The sequence below is a fragment of the Aedes albopictus genome, chromosome 2 (genome assembly GCF_035046485.1).
Source record: "Aedes albopictus strain Foshan chromosome 2, AalbF5, whole genome shotgun sequence".
NCBI classification, from domain to species: domain Eukaryota; kingdom Metazoa; phylum Arthropoda; class Insecta; order Diptera; family Culicidae; genus Aedes; species Aedes albopictus.
Window position 1 is genome coordinate 296,154,660 of NC_085137.1, and position 18,809 is coordinate 296,173,468.

Genomic DNA, 18,809 nt, shown 5'->3' on the forward strand with positions numbered 1-18,809 from the left:
AAATGCAAATTAAGTGCGGCATGATGAATTTTGTTTACTAGAAGCGAAAATTTTATCTATAAAACGGGTAAAAGCAAAATAGTCGGCTTTCATAAAATGGATAAGAAACTCATGTTTCTTCTGGTGCGGTTATTAAGTACCAGAAAGTAATAAATTAGGTTACTTATGCTAACATTTTACAGCTGCATATCTGGTGGCAAAGCCAAAATGGAAGTTAAAAATAATCATTTGTTGATGTTTTTTTTTTCAAGTTTGATTTTCAGTTTGGTCTACCATGCGCAGTCACCAATTAATATGGAAGACCGTTTGAACATGTGCTTTTATTACATTTCTTACAACAGGTAAAAAAGAAAAATCAAAATAATAAATAATTTCAATTTAATGAACATTAGTTTTTGCGCTTCTGTTGAATACGTCCTTTTGATACGAAACGCTAGCCTCTTGTTGGCTTCCACTCACCACGAAACAAAAAGATGTTTTCGCATGGACAAAAAATGTTGCGTCAGTGAAGGATGGACCCGTTGTTTACGAACAGTAGCGACATCTGCGATTTGCAAGTAGGTACGCGAAACTGAGCTCATCTGTCAAATTACGGGGGGGTTGGGTCAAACTGAGTGTCACATAATGTCACCCTTGCAAGTCAATTGAAAACATATCCCTCCCACATATCAATCACCGACAAGCGGCTCCCATCGTGCGCATTTTTTAATTAAGTCACCAATAAAATTCATATGACGCACTTTTATTGCCCATTCTAAATAGGATTATACCAATTCCGCATTTCTTATTAGACGTCTCCTGGCACAATGTGACAATCCTTTCAATGTTTCCTTCCCCTTCCAGCCGGCAAGGATTAGGCAATTGGAAGCGGCGCAGAAAAAAATCCAACCAGAAGAAATCCAATTTGTGTAACCCCAGCCAGACCCAAACATTCGAGCAGCTGGAATTCTTCTATACGTTTGTGAATATCCTCACCTAAATTGGGCACTGAACGACCCTCTAGCTAGGAGGAAGGGGTTACCATGGATTTTCGAGCACAAGAGTGTTGATGAAGCGCTACAGCCGGGCCGCGAAAGGATGCTGCCGAGTTAATAAGAAGTTTTTTTTTACGGTAGCTCTTCGTCCGTTTCCCCTAATTTGATTCGCAACAAATGCGAAAGGCTGTTGAGCACTGATTTCGGGTCGAATTAAAAATCGTAAATCGTTAATGAGGAGGTACGGCGGAGGAAGAGTCCTGGCAGGTGATGGGGTGGAATTTCGGGCCATTCCTTCACACGCGGATGAAAATGATTTTTATTTTTTTCTAACAAGAAGTTTGAACCGAAAACAGTCATACCATAAACACTTGATGCAAATTTCCAGGTGCCATCGATCAAATTTGAATGGCTTTGAACAGAAGCCCCGGTGCCTATCTTCGATCGCTGATTTGCATCTCAAGCTTGGCGTTGCATGTTTTGCTTCCATTCACCGAACAGCATCCAAGCGAGAATCTTACAGAGATCGGCTGAAGCTGGCAGATCGCAGCATCGGTGGCCAAGAAGACGCCAAGCGTCATTTTAAAAGTCATAATATTTAATTTGTTTTCACCTTCTGGGTGTTTTGTGATATCACATAAATTTTTCGCCAGCATTTCTGACACCAAAATTTGTACCTCGACGACGACGACGACGACCACTGAAATCGTCTCCTCCCAGCAGCGCCACAGTTGTGTCCACTCGCCGATCGTTCAGTGCGGTTCTTGCAGACTTTTGGACTTTCGTTCGAGGAGAAATAAACCACCGATCAAGTACCGACGTGCCGCACCGCCCAGGTATTCCTTCTAGAATCGGGAAATTATTGGCTCTCCCGTCTGTAATTTATCGATTCCCATTCGGAATCACCGTTGGCCGGTTTGCTTTCGGTGCAAGTCGAAATAATAAATCATTTAATTTCTATTATTTTTAGCCCCTGAACTCGTTTTCTGTTGTTTTTGCCTCATTCACGCTTGGTTCCGCCGCGGCCAACGCTAACGGGTGGTTCTGGTGGGGTTTCAATTTCGTTCTGCTTTATGATGTTTTATTTTATGTTTCATTTTATCCCGAGGACTGTTCCAGGTCTGCCATCATTCCTGCGGGTCAAACCTGGAACGCCAGGATCGAAAGTATTGAAACATTGGTGTCCGATTGTCCTCAGTACGATTAGACTGGGGACCCGAGCAAAACATTTTGAATTTCCATGATATATGAAAATGTCTTCGTATGTTTCCTGTCAGTTTACTGTCAATGTCAGAGGAACCTGTGTGCTTCAGTGGAGAACACTCAACGGCAAGGGCGTAGCCAGCTTTTCGGTCAGGGGGGGAGGCAAGCACCCTTAGTAAAAATGTACCTACTAGCTTTTATAACTAAGGGGCTGTCCATTAATTACGTAAGGGAAATTTTGCGATTTTTCGACACCCCCTCCCCCCCTTGTAAGATTTTTTGTATGGAAAGCCAAATATTTTTGTATGGCGCGTAAGATTTCTCAAACCCCCCCTCCCCCTATAAACCCTTACGTAATTAATGGACAGCCCCTAAACGCAACACGATGAAATTGAATATAGAGTATGTGTGCCATCAGTAATCTCATGTTCCCATTTCCATCCTATTTGAAAACAACCGATTACGGACCGATTGACTCCGTTCTTTTCGTTTTCATGGGTGCTCACTTCTAACAAAAAATACAAAAATAAGAAACAAAACAAACAGCGCTACAATCCTTTGTTTTTCGTGGGATGAAAATGGGAGCCACATGCTTATTAAGGGAACCAATACCCTAATAACATTATATTCTAAAAGCTTTATTTAACCCTTAACCCTGTTGTATTTTGTACTATACGAATTTCTTGGTTCTTGTATGCTTCCATTTATCTTCCAATACTATTTGCTGGAAAAATTCCTCCAGAATTTTTTGAATTTTTGAATTCCAGAAGGAATTTCTGTAAGAATTTCAAAAAATAAACCTGTACGAATACCTGGATAAATTATGGAAGGGATACCTAGTGAAATTTCTGAAGAGATCACATGAGGAAATCCTAGATAAATTTCTGGAGGATTCCTTGGAGGAAATTCTGGACGGAATCCCTGGTAATATTTCATAAGAAATGTCTTTAAAAATTTCTATATGAAATCTTAGATAAATTTGTGAAGATATCCTTGGAGGAATGCCTGTAGAAACTTCTGAGCAAATTCCTGGAAGAATTCCTGGAGAATTTCCTTGAGCTAATTTTTGAGTGAATTCTTGGAATCCCTAGGAGAATTCTGGGAGAAGTTCCTGAAGAAATCTCCAGAGGAACTCTGGGAGGAATTGCTGGAGAAATTTCTGAAAATAAACCCTTGAAAAATTCCAGGAGGATTTCCTGAAAGAACCCTTGGAGGACTTTCTGGAGGATTCCCTGGTGGAATCTCTGGAAATAGAGGTATTTCTTTGGGAATTTCTGGAGATTTCTGGGAATCCTTGGAGGAATGCCTGTAGAAACTTCTGAGCAAATTCCTGGCGTAATTCCTGGAAGAATTCCTGGAGAATTTCCTTGAGCTAATTTTTGAGTGAATTCTTGGAATCCCTAGGGGAATTCTGGGAGAAGTTCCTGAAGAAATCTCCAGAGGAACTCTGGGAGGAATTGCTGGAGAAATTTCTGAAAATAAACCCTTGAAAAATTCCAGGAGGATTTCCTGAAAGAACCCTTGGAGGACTTTCTGGAGGATTCCCTGGTGGAATCTCTGGAAATAGAGGTATTTCTTTGGGAATTTCTGGAGGAATCTCTAAGAGAAATTCTCGGAAGAATTACTGGATGAATTTCTAGAGAAATTCTGGGAGAATTCTATTTCTATTCTATTATTTTTCTGTTTCTGAAATCCTGGAGGAATTTCAAGCGGAATTTCTGGAGGAATTCTTGGATAAATCTTTGAAAGAATGCCTGAAGGAATCTCTGGAGGAATCCTAGAAGCAGTTAGTAAAGAAGTCCCTGGGGGAATCCCTGAAGAATTACTGATGGTATTCCTCCAGGAATTTCCTGGAAGAATTTATGAAGAAATCCCTAGAGGATTTCCAGGCAGAATCCTCTGGAGGATTTCCTGAAGGAAACTCTGAAATATTGAATGAAGGTATTCCTGGAGAATTTCCTGGAAGAATTTCTGAGAAAATCTCCAAAAGAATTTCTTGAAAAATTCCTGGAGAAATTGTTGACATAGTTTCTGAGGGATGTCCAGGAGCAATTCCTGGATCAATTCCTAGAGAAATTTCTGGAGGAATTCCTGATGAAATTCTTGGGGTAATTACTGAAGAATTTTCTGGAACAGTTCTTGGAGATATTCCTGGATAAAATCTTCGAGGAATTACTAGAGGTTCTCCTTTGAAAATTGCTGGCGGAATCCGTGAAGGAATCTCTGGAGGAATTCCTTCAACAACTTCTGGATGAATTTCTGGGGGAATCTGTGGAGAAGCTCTGGGAGAAATTTCTGAAAAAAATCCCCTGAGAAATTCACGGAGGGATTTCTAGAGAAATCTCTGGAGGAATTCCTGGAGAAATCTCTGGAAAAATCCCTGAAAAAGTTCCTGGACGAGTTTTAGCGAAATTCCTAGAGACATATCTGTAGCGATTCCTGGAGGGAAAACTGGAAGATTTCTTGGTGGAATTTCTGGAAAAATTCCAGAAGGTATTCCTAGAAAAAACCCTGGAAGAATTTCTGAAGCAATCCCTAATTTATGATGGTGTTCCTTGATTAATTCCTGGTGTAATTCCTGGAGGAATCCCTGAAAAATTCTTGATGATATTCCTGGAGAACATTCTTGAAGAATTTCTGAAGAAATCCCTAGGGGATTTCCTGGAAGAATGCTTGGAGAAACTTCTGCATGATTTCCTGGAGGAATCTTCAAAGAATTTCCTGAAGAGATTCCATGGAGAAATTTCTGGAGGAATCCCTTAAGCAATTCCTGATGGAATTTCATAAGAAATTCCCGGAGAAATACCTAGAGGAATTGTTGACATAATTTCTGCAAGAAGTCCAGGAGCAATTCCTAGAGAAATTCCTGGGGGAATTCATGTAGAAATTCCTAGGGTAATTCCTAAATAAGTTCCTGGAGAAATTCCTGGATAAAATCCTGGAGAAATTACTAGAGGTATTCCTTTGGGAATTTCTGGAGGAATCTCTAGAAGATTTTTTGGAAGAATTACTGGATGAATTTCTAGAGGAATTCTGGGAAATTTCTAGTTTTATTCTATTATTTTTCTATTTCTGAAAAAATCCTTTGAGAAATCCCCGGAGGAATTTCTAGCAGAATTTCTGGAGGAATTCTTGGATAAATCCTCGAAGGAATTCCTGAAGAAATCCTTTGAGAAATCCTAGAAGCAGTTTGTAAAGAAATTCCTGGGGGAGTCCCTGAAAAAAATGCTGATGGTATTCCTCCAAGAATTTCCTGGAAGAATTTATGAAGAAATCCCTAGAAGATTTCCGAAAATAATCTTCAGAGGAACTTCTGGGGGATTTCCTGGAGGAATCTTCAGAGAATTTCCTGGAGGAATCCCTGAAAAATTCCTGAGGGTATTCCTGGAGAATTTACTGGAATAATGTCTGAAAAAAATCCAGAAAAATTTCTAGAAAAAATCCTGGAGAAATTGTTGACATAACTTCTGAAGGATGTCCAGGAGCAATTCCTGGATCAATTCCTAGAGAAATTGCTGGAGGTATTCCTGAAGAAATTCTTGGGGTGATTCCTGGAGAATTTCCTGGAATAGTTCTTGGAGAAATTCCTAAATAAAATCTTGGAGGAATTGCTGGAGGTTGTCCTTTGCGAATTGCTGGCGGAATCCTTGAAGGAATTCTAGGAGGAATCTCTGTAGTAATTCCTTCAACAATTTGTGGATGAATTTCTGGAGGAATCTCTAGAGGAGCTTTGGGAGAAATTTCTGAAAAAATCGCCTGGAAAATTCCCGGAGGAATTTCTGAAGAAATCCCTGGAAAAAACACTAGAAAAGTTCCTGGAGGAGATTTTAGTGCAAATCCTGGAGGAATGCCTGTAGCAATCCTTAGGGATTGCTCTTAGGAATACCAGAAATAATTCCTCAAGAAATCGCAGATGGAGTTCTTGAACAAATTTGGGAGGAATCCTTACAAAAGTTTCTGAAGAAACTCCAGAAGGAAACCCGGAAGAAATTTCAAGAGGAATAACTAAGGGAATCCCTAAGCAGTTCCTGGAGGAAATACTGAATTAATTCCTAGAAAAGTTTCTTAAAACAATGAGGAATTGCTGGAGGAACCCTAAAAAGAGTTCGTGGGAGAATCTTTGGAGGATGTTTAAAATAAGTTGTTTCAGAAAGAATCACAGAAGGAAGTCCCGAGTTAAGTCCTGCAGAAATTCTTGGAGGAATCCCTGGGGGGTATCCTGGAAGAATACCCGTAGAGATTAACGGAGGAATCTCTAGAAATACTCCTGGAGGAATCTCTATAAGAATTTCTGTAGGAATTTCTGGAGAAATATTTATACGCATTTCAATTCCCAGAGGATCCCTGGAATAATTCTTAGAGGAATCTCTGAAGAAATTCATCGAGAATTCCCAGTAAAAAGTTCTGAAGAAATTGCAGATGGTATCTTGGAAAAATCCCGAAGGAATACTAATAAGAGTTCGTGGAAGAATGCCTTGGGGAATCCCTGTAGCAGTTCCCGAAGAAACCCCAGGAGAAATCCTGGGGAATTCCTAAATAGTTCCTGGAGGAAGTATTGGATTATTTTTTGAAGATCTTCTGAAGGAATTCTAAAACGTGTTCCTGGGGGAACCCTTGGAGGATTTTTTCAAATAATTCCTGGAGTTGTTTCTGAAGGAGGAATGCTTGAAGAAAATCTGGAGGAATCCCGGTAGCAATCCCATGATAAATTCCTTAGGAAATCCCAGGAAAGCTTTCTTACACATTCCTGGAAGAATTTCTGTAGGAAAAAAAATGAAGGCATCCATGTCTGCAATATTTTTTAGACGAATTATTGTTGGAATTTTTGGATGGAGAATGTTTTGTACAAAGATTTAAGGAACTCCTGGAAATTTCTGGAATTTTCGAAAAAAGCACAGGAACAATCACTGAAGGATCTTCTAAAGATATCCCAGGAGAAATTCCCGGAGGAATGCCTGGTGAAACCCATACAGGAATTCTTGGAAAACTCTCTGGAGCAATCCATACTAGAATCACTGAAGGAAGCTATGGAAAATTCCTGAAGGAATTCATCGATGTATCCTTGCAGAAGTATTTGTAAAAAACTGAAGGAATCGTGGGGGGAATTCTTAAAGCATTTCTTGGAACAAACCCTAAAAAACTATGTATCTGAAGATGTCTGCAAGATGACCATGGAAGAAATCACGAAAGAGAAACTCCTGGAAATGTTCCTTGAGGAATTTCTGAAAGAATCCTTGGAAAAGTTCCTGAATAACTGCCTAAAGGAATTTCTGGAGATATCATTGAAAGAATTTGTAAAGAAATCCCAGGTATAATTATCATAGCATGAAAATTCGTGTAGCAATATCATATAACTGCACTCTATAGCAGCATATAATTCTACAAAGTCCTTGTTTTTCCCTACCGGAAACTTGCCATGCTGTTTTTGTGTTCCATGAATAAACATCACAAAATTTAACCATTCATCCAAACTTGTTATTTGGTTAAATTCTATGATAAGATTGAAGTAGATCTCTTGGAGAAATACTTGGCGAAATTTCCTGTGATTCTCAAGAAAAAAAAGTTGGATAATTGTGGATAAAAACCTCAACTATTAGAATAGTCTAGAGAATAGATTTTTTTTTCATATAATTTCTGGAGCACTTGAATTTAAAAAAATCTGTCGGCCAGGGGGGGGGGGCCACGCCCCTCCCCTGCCCCCTCTGGCTACGCCCTTGCTCAACGGATGTAAGTCTTCATCAACAGATGCCTCCGGTATATAATTCGTGCATGGTAGCCTCATAACTAGATCTCCAATGCGAAGCTCAATGAAGCTTTGGCTCTTCGGGCCTCAGAAATTTGTGAGCGAAAGTGGAGCAGTGGAAGTGGGTCGACCACACTCGGACATGCGAGTAAAAAACTATACAACACGTTAAAAAAAAACCTTGGACTGGAAGCGATTGGTCCAGGAACAGATCCACTAAAGAAGGATTCTTCATTCGGCGTGGGCTACATCGTCCAGTTGCTGTGTTTTTAGTAGATCCGTGCTTGAAACATCGAAAAAAAAATCACATTCTAATGAGGTCCTCTCGTATTCCAAGACAGTACATTCTTACTCGGGATCGCCCTTATTCAGCATCAGCAGCTCAGAAATTCATACTTACGTACAAAGACCGCAACCATGTTCCCTTCGGCATAGGTTCGCCACCATCGCCAAGTAGACATCTCTCGTCGCGATTGTACAAACCAGGTTTGGGTTCATTCAAATATTACGTAACGCAATGGGGGGAGGGAGGGGGTCTAGCACTGTGTTACGCTTCATACAAAATTGCAAAATCTTCCATACAAAATTTATTACGTGGGGGAGGGAGGGGGTCTAAAATTGTCATATTTTGCGTTACGTAATATTTGAATAAACCCTTTCCATCACCCAGTGCAGTATATCTCAGTCAATGCTAACAAACATCAGGATGGTCCGAGCTGGTTAGTGGTAAAATCTGGTAAGAGATTTGTGTTACTTGTACTTATACTTTATTTATAGAGCTGTATGAATTTCAAATCTTAATTTTGACAACTTGGCAACAATACATACATATTACGCCGCAACAACAAATCTGTATTGAAACTCTACATTAATTATTGATATTTGGTAGTGTCCAGATTTCACCGCAACCAGAAGTCATGCCTCAAAACCTAAAACGCAAACCCATCATCCACCCGAATTGCAAGCAACAACGAACCGCTGGCTGCAGCAGCATTTGGCAAAAGCCGTGAAACGGGAGATAAAAGACGAGCCTTCGATAAGTACGATGTCCGTTGTAAATTTATTGCCGATGAGACTGGATAGCGACGTTTGACTGCTACCGGGCATTGCAGATGCAACTTGAATGATGCACTTTTTTCGCTTTTTTGCTTGCCCACGCTTCGTCTGGTGGGTACCTACCTGGGATGCTGCACTTCGGCAGAAGACTCTTCAGCCAGTCAGTCATTGCCAGCAGCCCAGCGAAAGTGAATGAAAGGAATGGTCAAAATGCAGTTACCGTGATTTTGATTTTGTTTTTGGCGTTCGTTTTATCGAATTTTATTTCGTTTCGTACGTTCAATAGAAATTGATGGCAGCGGCCGGTAACTACCGGTGGTGGCCGGTCAGTTTTTAGTCATGTTTTTTTTTAGCGGGAAAAAGTACTGGTGACGCTGGAGAAAAAATTCCCTAAACCAATGTTGGAAATTGCAAGTTTGGTGCATATCCTCGGGCTGAATGGGCCGCCGCAGTTACAAGGGTGCATGAAATGCAGACTCTGGAATCGTGGTCAAACACAGCACGAAACGCTGCTAGCGGATTGACCAGTTGTGGGATTCAGTTCATTGAGAAATAATTTTTGGTCGTAAAATTGAAATATAACATTTGGTTGGATCTTTGTCTACTTTCACATCGATGCTTGAAGAAAACGATCGTGACACAAAGTCAAAAGTAAATTAATACAATTCATCTTTTCAATGGAATTTAGTGATTTCGAATCGCACTTTTAAAAGTACAAGTTCTAAATTTGCGGATATCCCATGCTGTGTCATTGTCATTGTTAATCTCGCTATAATTTAACTAGTGAGGCATATGGTTAAACATAATCTTTTCTATTTGTATCTGGAATAATGACCACAATGGTCCAAAATGTCAAAGCTTTCGAACCATTTCTTTCTGTTACGATCTTTGACCTGAGAATAATCAACCACGCAGAGCTATTGGAAATCATGGTCAGCCGTTACCAAGGATCCGAGGTTAGAGAATTCCTTCACCATCTCGAAGGTATTCTCACCTATCCTTACACTGCTGCCAAGGATTGTCCAGTCTCGCTCAGTTCCACTTACCAGCATGTACTTCGTTTTTGATGCATTTAGCACCAGCCCGACTTTCGCCGTTGCCGGCGGGTACTCGATATAGGTCCACTATGATGGCGATATCAGTCCTCCATTCAGAAACCACCTGACAAAGCAGTTGCTGAACCGCGCCACAGTTGTTCAGGTTCAGCTGCGTTACCTGTACCATGATTTGTTCGCTGCGGCTTTCTTAAAGGCCGGGCAGCTTCGACCACCCTTAGCATACCTGTTTTTCACGGACTTCCCGATACATATGATACAAATGGGTGCACTCGTGCAGCCTTGTGTCTTATGGCCTTCAACGTCGCATCTCCTGCACAATTTGCGCCTGTCAGGGCCTTTGCAGTCCCATGACTTGTGTCCTGGTTCCAGACACCTAAAGATAACCTCCGGTGGCTCGTAGAACGTAAGGTGACATACGAACCAGCCAACCTTAATCCTCCCTACTTTAACGGATTTTAGACGTCCGCCACAGGTAGCTGAACCAAAACTATCTGTGTCCCTGCTAGCCCGTTTCGTAGCCTAACGGCTGCGGCGACCACCTGAAAATCGCACTGTTGACGCAGTGCCGTGACGAGCTCTTCCACTTCGGTGACCTCGTCTAGGTCTTTAACCTTCAGAGTCGCATCTTGTGTGAGAACTTCGCCTCTTGTGTGAGAGCTACAGTCGCCTCTTGTGTGAGAGCTACAACTCTACTTCTTCACCATGGAGCTCTTTCGCTAACCTCTTGTAGGCGGCGCCCTTGCGCTCCTTATCGCGCTTCAGCTCCAGGATCATCTCGCGCGTACGAGTACGTCTAATACTGCGCACGTCGGCTCCCAGACCCTCGAGCTTGACGTCGCTTTGCATCGTCTTCAAGACGTCCGAGTACTTCAACTGTTCTGTCTTGATGACGTGCGCGTCGCTTTTCTCGCGCTTGATACCTACTCTTTTACGCCTTGGTTTGGCGTCCCTCACTACTTCTTCCCATCCTTCCGGGACGGTACGGGCCAGCCTTTTCAGGCCCACCCTTCCCAGCATTCTACATTTGACGGATGCTTCGCCCGCTTCTGCGAGAGATTGTCACGAACAGTCGCATGCACCACACCTCTTGGACTACCTGCGAAAGCGAAGACCTCCGTCTGGGTGGACTTCGTATCCTTTTCCTTCACAAGTTCCACCGATACTGCAGTCATTATCGCGAGTACCGAGTTTTCCTGCTTGGCATCGTCCATCGACATACGTAGTCAAAACAAGGCCGTTTCCAGGTCCTTGCTAATGTTCCACTTCGTGGTCGCAAAGTCGATGATCTTGCCAAGCTGATGCTCAGGAATCTCGATTGCGGGCAGTCCTCTTGTGTTTTGGTAGACGGCCCTCAACAACCACACTCTATCCATTATCTACACCGGCTGGATTACCGGGGTGTGGACCGGAGCTCCCACGCTTGAGATGCGTGCGCAGCTTCCCGCACCTAACTCTTCACTTCTCCTTACCGGAGACCTCACCAACGCACTCCTTACGAAGCGATTAGCATCACCACTGATTTTGTTTCATGATTAAATATCACGAGTCGCACGGAAAAACAGGTCCACCACGCCAGAGCCCTGCATTAACGCGGTAAGGGACGAAATACTGTGGTGTGTACCCAGGTACCCCACAGGCTCCGTTAAAAATTCAGCATCTATTTACTCCCTCGATCACTCATTCCTCGGCACGGGTAACTTCACACATTGATGAGGAGGCCCCATCTTGATGAGTTCAGACGCTGTAGCATCGTTAGCTGCCTTATTACTCTTGAGTTGAATGACATCCTTAGCTTCACTCAGAGAGGGAGTTGATTGGTTCCCATCATCCACCGTACTGACGTAATCATTTTTTCGGTTACCTTTATCGTCAATATCCGTAGTATCCGCACAACTACTGCATCAATTATTCTGCAGCATATGGGAAACCGCGACATTTCCGGCCGACTGGATGCAAGGCGTCTTAGTAAAGGTACCCAAAAAGGATGACCTGACTGTTTGCGATAATTGGCGGGGCATCATGTTACTGTGTATCGTTCTCAAAGTCCTTTGCAAAGTGATCCTTAACCGAATACAGGAGAAGATTGACGCAACTCTCCGATGGCAGCCAGCAGGATTCCGTGCCGGACGATCCTGTGTGGGCCATATTTTCACGCTCCGTATCATTCTGGAGCAAATCAATGAATTCCTCTGCCTGGTGTTCATTGATTACGAAAAAGCTTTCGACCGTCTCAATCACGGAAACATGTGGGAAGCCCTCAGGCGTAAGGGTGTCCCTGAGAAAATCATCGGCCTCATTGAAGCACAGTACACAGTTCCTCATCGTAATCGACGAGATCCTGGTAGGTGCGATTGACCGTGAACCAAATCGTGGATTGCTGTGGCAACCCATTACTATGGAGCACCTAAATGATTTCGAGCTTTCTGATGACGTTGCTCTCCTAGCTCAACGGCGCTCTGATATGCAGAGCAAGCTCGATGATCTTGCCAATCGCTCTTCAGCGGCAGGTCTTACCATCAACGTCAACAAGACCAAATCGTTGGATGTAAACACGGTCAACCCTTCCAGCTTTACGGTAGCTGGGCAATCAGGTGAGAATATTGAAAGCTTCCAATATCTTGGTAGCCAAATGGCAGCCGATGGCGGCACCAAGATCGACAAAGGTGCACGGATCAAGAAGGCGAGGGCTGCTTTTGCGGAGCCTACAAATGAGAAAGTGCCGAAGTTTACCCAAACGGAGGCCTTCTCCTTCGCAGGAAGTCCAAATAAGGCGGAAGCGACTGCTCGCGACAAACGGGGCAAGCAATCGCAGAAGCGGGCGAGGCAACCGTCAGGCGAGGAGCTGTCTGGCGGTGCCCGCAAGGCCAGGCGAATCATTACCCCGAAAGTCGGTAATAATGCCGGAAGGTCGGACCCCAGCCAGGGTTCCCGGAAAGCTGGGAAGGGTGGGCCTGAAAAGGCTGGCCCGTCCCGGAACGATGGGAACAAGGGGTTGCGACCGCTAGTGGGCCCTCAACAGCCACAGAGTAGGGCGATCCAAGGGGAGGACCCCCCTTGGACGAAGGTAGAGCGGAAGAAGAAGAAGGCGAATCCGCAGGTAGTAGCGCAGGACGCCAAGCCAAGGCGTAGGAGGGCAGGTGCCAAGCGCGAGAAAGGCGACGCTATCGTCATCAAGACGGAACAGTCCAAGTACTCGGACGTCTTGAAGATGATGCGAAGCGACGCCAAGCTTGAGGGTCTTGGAGCCGACGTACGCAGTATTAGACGTACTCGTACGGGCGAGATGATCCTGGAGCTGAAGCGCCAGAAGGAGCACAAGGGCGCCGCCTATAAGAGGCTGGCAGAAGAGGTCCTTGGTGAGGGTGTGCAGGTGAGGGCTTTGACACATGAGGCGACTCTGAAGGTCAAGGACATCGATGAGATCACCGAAGTGGAAGAGCTCGTCACGGCACTGCGGCAACAGTGCGATGTGCAGGTGGCCGCCGCAGCCGTTAAGCTACGGAAAGGGCCAGCAGGGACACAGGTAGCTTTGGTTCAGCTACCTGTGGCGGACGTCAAAAAGTCCGTTAAAGTAGGGAGCATAAAGGTGGGTTGGTGTGTATGTCACCTGACATTCCACGAGCCACCAGAGGTTTGCTTCAGGTGTCTGGAACCAGGACACAAGTCGTGGGACTGCAAAGGCCCCGACAGGCGCAAACTGTGCAGGCGATGCGGCGCTGAAGGTCATAAGGCCCAAAGCTGCACGAGTCCGCCCATCTGCATGATCTGTACCGGGAAATCCTCGAACAACAGACATCCGATGGGTGGTCCAAGGTGCCCGGCCTTCAAGAAAGCCGCAGTGAACAACAAATCACAGTGCAGGTAACGCAGCTGAACCTGAACCACTGTGATGCGGCTCAGCAACTGCTTTGTCAGGCAGTTTCTGAGTGGGAGACGGATATCGCCATCATATCGGACCCATACCGAGTACCCGCCGGCAACGGCAACTGGGTCGCGGATGGGACCAGAAAAATGGCGGCGATATGGACGACGGGTAAATACCCCGTTCAGGAGTTGGTGTCTACTACCTATGAGGGCTTCGTGGTCGCCAAAGTAAACGGGGTCTTCTTCTGTAGCTGTTATGCGCCTCCGCGGTGGCCGATCGAGCAGTTCACGCAAATGCTGGACCGCTTAACGACCGTGCTAACAGGGCGAAGGCCGGTGGTAATAGCGGGCGACTTTAATGCCTGGGCCGTGGAATGGGGAAGCCGTTTCACGAACCAGCGGGGTCAGATCCTGCTAGAAACACTGGCCATCTTAGATGTTGACTTGGCTAATGTCGGTACCAAGAGTACCTTTAGTCGGAATGGAGCGGAGTCAATTATTGACGTGACCTTTTGCAGTCCTGGCCTAACAAGTAGTTCGAACTGGAGAGTAGATGATGGCTACACTCACAGCGACCACCTGGCGGTTCGCTACAGTATCGACTACAATAACAGCAGACAGCGGATAGAAGAAGAGGCGGCTAGGCCAAGGCCAAGCCCTCGCAGGTGGAAGACATCATACTTCGACGAAGGGGTATTTAGGGAGGCGCTCCGCCGTGAGCGAAACTTAATCGGTTTAGACGGCGACGAGCTGGTAGCGGTGCTCTCACGTGCGTGTGATGCGACCATGCCTAGGCGAGTCCACCTTAGAAATGGGAGGCCACCGGCTTACTGGTGGACCGACGCGATTGCGGACCTGCGCCGCGCCTGCCTACGGGCTAGGCGGCGGATGCAGCGAGCACGATCAGAGGAAGAGCGAAATGAACGGCGGGTGGTGTTCGCCGCTGCAAAAGCCGCGCTTAAGACCGAGATAAGAGCAAGCAAAAAGGCCTGCTTTGAGGGTCTCTGTCAGAGTGCCAATACGAACCCGTGGGGTGACGCCTACAGGATCGTTATGGCCAAGACGAGAGGTGTGATGGCTCCTACAGAGCAATCTCCAGAGATGTTGGAGGGGATCATTGGAGGACTTTTTCCGCGTCATGATCCTAGTCCTTGGCCTCCTTTCGTAGGACAGCCGGGGACTGGGGCTGGCGATGAGGAGAGGGTCACCGATGTGGAACTTGCGGGGGTAGCTAAGTCCCTTAGCGTAGGTAAGGCCCCAGGTCCGGACGGAGTTCCGAACCTGGCCTTAAAAGTAGCTATTGCAGAGGCTCCCGAGATGTTCAGGTCTGCTATGCAGAAATGCCTGGACGAGGGAGTTTTCCCAGAAGCTTGGAAGAGGCAGAGCCTGGTACTATTGCCAAAGGCGGGGAAACCACCCGGAGACCCGTCGGCATATAGACCAATATGCTTGATTGACACGGCGGGGAAGGTGCTCGAAAAGATCATCCTCAATAGAATGTTGCGGTTCACCGAGGGCGAAAATGGTCTTTCGAGTAACCAGTACGGCTTCCGGAAGGGGAGGTCCACCGTAGACGCTATCTTGTCGGTTACAAAAACCGCCGAGAAAGCACTCGAGCCTAAGAGGAGGGGAATTCGCTTTTGCGCGGTAGTGACTCTGGATGTAAGGAATGCGTTTAATAGCGCCAGCTGGTCTGCTATTGCCGATGCGCTCTTGCGTCTGGGGATACCGGAGTACCTGTACAAGATTCTCGGAAGTTACTTTCAGAATCGTGTACTAGTCTACGACACGGAGGTGGGTCGGAAGTGCTTTCACATAACCTCAGGAGTCCCGCAAGGTTCCATCCTGGGTCCGGTGTTATGGAATGTCATGTACGACGAGGTGTTGAGGTTAGAGTATCCAGTGGGAGTGGTGATTGTCGGATTTGCCGACGACATTACGCTCGAAGTCTACGGTGAAACGATCGAGGAGGTAAAGTTGACTACCAACCACTCGATCAAGGTTGTGGAGGCGTGGATGCGGTCCAGGAAACTGGAGCTGGCTCACCACAAGACAGAGGTGACGGTTGTTAACAACCTGAAGTCGGAGCAGCAGACGGAGATCAGTGTAGGAGACTGTACTATCCTGTCAAAGCGCTCCGTCAAACACTTGGGCGTGATGATCGACGATAAGCTTACCTTCGGTAGCCACGTCGATTATGCCTGTAAAAGAGCCTCCACAGCTATTGCGGCACTGTCCCGGATGATGTCCAATAGCTCTGCGGTGTACGCCAGTAAGCGCAAGCTTCTGGCTAGTGTTGCTACATCCATACTTAGGTATGGCGGCCCGGCGTGGGGCACCGCGCTAAGTACTAAATGCTACCGACGGAAGCTGGAAAGTACTTACAGGCTTATGTGCCTGAGGGTTGCGAGCGCGTACCGTACCGTGTCACACGACGCTCTCTGCGTCATTACTGGTATGGTGCCTATCAGCATTCTTATCAGTGAGGACATGGAGTGCTTCGAAATGCGCGGCACAAGAGGCATACGCAGGACTGTCAGGATGGCCTCTATGGTCAAATGGCAGCGCGCGTGGGACAGCTCCACCAAAGGAAGGTGGACCTATAGGTTGATACCGAGGGTAGATAGTTGGATTAATAGGCGCCATGGGGAAGTCACATTCCACCTGACACAGGTCCTTACAGGTCATGGTTGCTTCCGACAGTATCTACACCGTTTCGGGCATGCGGATTCTCCCGAATGCCCAGTGTGCAATGGTTTAGAGGAAACGGCGGAACACGTTTTGTTCGTGTGCCCGCGTTTTCGCACAATGCGTGACCGCATGCTTGCCACATGCGGGGAAGACACAACTCCGGACAACTTGGTCCAGAGGATGTGTAGGGATGAGTTTGGCTGGAACGCCGTTTCAACGGCTATTACCCACATCGTCTGGGAGCTACAGAGGAGGTGGCGCGTGGACTCGGAGAATGGCTAGTCCAGATGCAGTACAAGAGGTGGTCCAGGGGTTCGGAGTCGGCTTCGTAGGTCATACCGGTGCCCTGCGGTCGAGATCGACCCTTACAACGATTAAGTGGCCGCGGAGAGGAAGTCCCGGTAGCGGTGCTGTCGTGGCGTCGGTCTACTGGGTTGGATCCGAGCCCGCGGTTGGAAAGGGGTCCCCGGCAAGGGTCGGGGTAGGTGAGATCCTGCTGTCTGCAACCTACGGGTGCATCTGATAGGGCCTGAAGGGTAGTGATACCCTTCCTTGCGGGCAGGTCAGATCGGGTTGCACGTGGGCATCAGTTCTTGATGTCCGCTCAGCAGTAGGGCGCGGGCGGGGTTGACCCTGCCCGCCTTCCGAGGACAAAGGGAGTGGCGAGGACCACTCGGGAAACTGGCTAAGCGCCAGCATGCTACCGTGATGGACTCTCCAAAGCGAGTCATCGATGTTCGTTGCTGCAGGCTACGCAGCTAACCTTGTGGGTGCGATGTGCACTAGCCCCTCTCTGAAGCAATACCTTCTTGGTGGTTCCGGAGAGACGTAGGGTTTGGCGACCATAGGAATGGTTTAGTGGGTACGAGGAGAGAGTAGTCCTGGATTTTACTTTTGTTGTAGAAGACGGCCTGTCAGACCTACACTACCCTAACCTTCTGTTAGGGTGTCTGTTGAGCAGATTATCCCCCTATGGTTTAGAAGGAAAAAAAAAAAAAAAAAAGGGCTGCTTTTGCGAGTTTAAGAAATGTATGGAAAAGCAACCAGATTAGTCGACGCACCAAAATCCGAATTTTCAACTCGAACGTGAAATCTGTGCTGCTATACGCCAGTGAAAGCTGGTGTGTATCAGTGGAGAACACGCAACGGCTGCAGGTCTTCATCAATAGATGCCTGCGGTATATAATTCGTGCGTGGTGGCCTCACAATTGGATCTCCAACGTGGAGCTCTACCGTCGATGTCATCAAAAGCCGATAGCGACAGAAATTCGGGAGCGAAAGTGGAAGTGGGTCGGCCACACTCTACGCAGGGGCGGAAACGAAATCTGCAAACAAGCGTTAGACAGGAACCCAGCAGGACATCGCTGCAGAAGCAGACCCAGAGGCTCATGGCGGCGCAGCCTCAATATCGAAATCAAGCAAGTTGACAGAAATTTGACTTGGCCACAGGTCAAGGCGATGGCTGGCAATCGCCCAGGATGGAAATCTTTCAATTCGGCCCTCTGCACCACCGTGGGTGCCCAGGACTGAAAGTAAGTAAGTAAGTTTATCGTCAATGCCTGCAACATTCAGGTGTTCTTCGAAGCTCTACTTCCACCTTTTAAGTAACTCTTGTCTGTCTATCAGAAGATTCCTTATTTCTGCACATCTCGACTCACGGCACGTAGCCTTTGCGGGATGCATTGAGCTTTTGGTATAACTTTCGTATTGCGAACGGTATACACAGCAAATCCATGTTCCTCGCACTCTGCTTTTTTCCAGGCGGCATTTTTTTTCTTCCTAAAGAGGTTGATCTGTTGTATCCGCTTCTATATGTATGCTATGCTCCAAGTTCTGCCGGGATCCATGCTGCAGCATTATCGCTTGCGCCGTGTTATTCTTTTTCATAATCGCTCTGCACTCCTCATCGAACTTTTTGTTCAGCTGTCTTCGTCTTCAGCCGATGGTACTCGTATCTGCGTCGTGCTTCCAGCCGTCCACATCGGCACACCCCTGTCTGGCAACGTTACCTCGTTATTCTGCGCGTATGCTGAGGCGGTCGCTGGTACTGCACATTGTTGTTTATGTTCGGTTTGACTACCGCAGGTATTGACGGTATCTATTATCATGTGTAATTTTTTCAAAGAATGGGCTATATTTTTAACTGTGTGCAATATTATGTTAAGGAAAAGTTGCTCAATTGAAAATTGTCGGCTCAACGGTTCAAGTCACGAAACATCG